Source organism: Ischnura elegans, chromosome 8 (genome assembly GCF_921293095.1).
Source record: "Ischnura elegans chromosome 8, ioIscEleg1.1, whole genome shotgun sequence".
Classification (NCBI taxonomy): Eukaryota; Metazoa; Arthropoda; class Insecta; order Odonata; family Coenagrionidae; genus Ischnura; species Ischnura elegans.
Window position 1 is genome coordinate 70,242,511 of NC_060253.1, and position 3,274 is coordinate 70,245,784.

The window sequence follows — 3,274 nt, forward strand, 5'->3', positions numbered from 1 at the left end:
CCAAGTGAATCACTGAGTCTACATTCAGATACTTATCAGTAATACACTAGTTTCCCTTTGCCACAATAATATTGTGTATCCCACCAAGCATTATCTGCATTAATCTCCAAAATTATAAAAATTGCACTTCTACCCGTTGGCTTCCAGGGTCCTCATATTCCGTTATCATTTGGTTGAAATAAATTAGAATTACAAGTAACCAATAGAATGTAAGTCCAGCAGAAGGGACAGTCAAAATGTGTGGTGAGGGTCTCCACGTGGGAGAGAGGCGTTGATTCGCAGCCAGTCCGCCCAACCACCCACGCCAATCACGAATTCCGCGCGACCATCCTCCCCAATTGCGATTCAAACCGGCCGTTGGCCAAAACAGATAAAAATTGACGAATGCTTTACGGCCCCGCCCCGGCGTCGATATGAGTTGGGAGGAGGTGCGAGCGGGAGTTGGGTGTCGGAGGGAACCGTGACGAAGAAAAAAAAACAAAACAACATCGCGATGCGCCGCGCCGTCGCGAGTTATATCGGCGGAATTACTTATTCATTTGTTTCGAACCGGAAGTCATTTCACTGGGCTCTCTCTCTCCTTGTGGGAAATGGGATGGGTTGAAGGATTGCGTTGAAATAAGGGGGGCGGAGAGGTAGGGCGATAAAGCGGGTGGGAATAAAATAAAAACGTTCCCGTATATGTCTAGGATTCCATCGACGATGGCCATGACTTCGCTGCGACGCAGATGCACCGCGGAAGATATGAGATGTGCGCTACCACCAGTAGACGACTCCCAACACGTTTCGGCAGTAAGAGAACAACACGAATGCAGCGAACCCGAAATGTCCTCGTGCACTCAACGACGAAGCAACCATCTGGGGTGTACTCATGTAACAAAAATAACCCTCAGCATACAGAGGGTGCAAAGAAAAGAACTCCCAAATGTCTAGATACCTCATTCCCCATATTAATACCATGTGGGACCTGTAGATGGCTGTTGGTTTAGATATAATAAGACGTTCTTTCACCTTTTTTTCAAAATAATCAATTGTGATATAGAATTAAATATAAAGAGGACTGCATTTTCTCTTTTTTCGGTCCATCGCCTACTTCTCGAGAAATTTCTTCCCGGCCTTCTTGCCGGCCTCGGTTGCGGCGGGGTAAAGTCCTCGCCTGCCAAACATGAGGTCGCGGGTTCGAGTCCCGCCTGGGTAAGTTTCCCTTATCCAGGGCATGGTTGTTCGTGTACGTTTGATTGTTGACTTTGTTGAATACCCCGATTTAAAGTGGCCTATGAGAGCTGTATTCGGAGGTTTAGGAATAAAAAAAAATTTGCGGTGAAAAAATAGATGGCCTAGATAGATGGCCGAATTTGGAAGTGGAGCTCCAAGGATACCAAGCCATTACCTAAGGAAACTATGTTGAGAATTCATTGGTATAATTGGGTATTGTCTGACTTCTCCTGTTATCTTGTAGGTATTACACTATCACAACGTCGAGAGTAATATACTTTATGCCTTTTTATTTATGTATACGGCCTTTTTGTTTCGTATCGTTGCTACAATTCATTTACTGTGGTATCTATGTTGAAGGTGTTTAAGGTAACCAACGTTTCCCACTCTGGTATAAATAGTGCAACGCACCCTAGGGTATTTAGTAACCCTTTGAGTAATATCCGTGTGCTAGTTCCTGTTATTTCTGTAACAATAAATCCCTAAACCTTTATTGCAATTTTTCATTTCCCCTCACATTTCCCCATGAGAAACACCTCAAAATCAATAAATATCTTCCTTGAAATTTTCTAATTCCTTTTTCGTAATGACTCTAAGATTCTTCCTATTACACCAATATTAGGTATCATCACAGCACGAACCCGATGCGTCGGCCATATTGCCAAATTACGTCAGCGCCGCCATCGGTGATTTTAGTCTGCAATGGTCGTGGTAGTAAAGGCATAAAGGACCTTTTACAAAGCGGTAAATTGCTAGAATGCATGCATGGAGATGGTGAAATAGCCCCTGCCCTAATAATAGCTTCTAATACCGAGCTCGCATTCTCGCAATTTCAACAAATGTTATCAGTAGTTTGTTTCAAACCTGTCGTGTGAACGGCGGTGAAATTTAAATTAATTGCCATAAGAAAAATTCTCCTAGGATTGGGAATCGAAACACGGACGTTTGGATATCCAGGCCACTGATCAGACCACTACGCTATCCAGGTTCTTTAATTCCCATCGCAAATTTAACGATTATTATCAAACCTTACGCGTAATGGTGGTGAAATACACATTAATTTCCATGAGAAAAATTGAAAAAATGAGAAGATCGGTAAAATTGCCATGGGAATTAAAAAACCTGGGTAGCGTAGTCGTCCGCGCAATGGCCCCAAAAGCCAAAGGCCCGTGGTTCGATTAACATTCCAGAAGAATTTTTTTTCTCATGGCAATTAATGTATTACATTTCACTGCTGTTCACGTGGCAGGCCATATAGATATTAGACATATCGCTATGCGCGGCTTTAGCGCAGGTTTGAGGCTCTCTTTTGTTTTGGCTTCATTGAAGTCCTTTCTCCCCTGCGTTGCCATTCCTTATGTGCGAGAACCTAATATGTAGTACCATGAGCCTCGGTACAATTGCCATGAGGATTCAGGAACCTGAATATCGTAGTATATTACGCAGAGGATCGGAAAGCCCATAGCCTATGGTTCGATTCCCAGACTAGGAGAATTTTTTTCATGGTAATTGATGTGAAATGTTTTCAATATTAACGTATGCAATTACGTCCCACGCGTAAGATGGCCCTAACCCTTTCTAAGCCAGAGCTGCCCTGAGAGAAATTAAATTTCAAGGTTTCTCATGTTAAAATGTGAATAGTTTCTGCTCAAACATAATTATTGAGAGAGCTACAAGTTCCGTCATTAAACTTTACAGCACAAAAGATCTTGTAGCTGAAATCTTTCCTGAATAGAGCTTAAACTTTCTACATTTTTACGTAACTTAGACGGGTTGTAATGGATTAAGGCTTATAAGAGGTATTCAAGGACCAACACTCCCCAAAATTTCCCTAAAATTGCACAACACGCGGAGACAACAAGAAGAGCAGACACGCAAGAGATAGGGACACGTGTTGGAGGAGGTGGGGTTCCTCCACGGATTGTTTACCCGGTTGCTACGTCTCGCCGCCCCTACCAGCCCTGGTTGGTGGCAGGCACAGCGCTCCCCCCTGCGGTATCGTTTCCCGGAAAGGCCTTTTGATTCGACGCGGCGACGATTCCTAGCGTAAGCTTTGCTG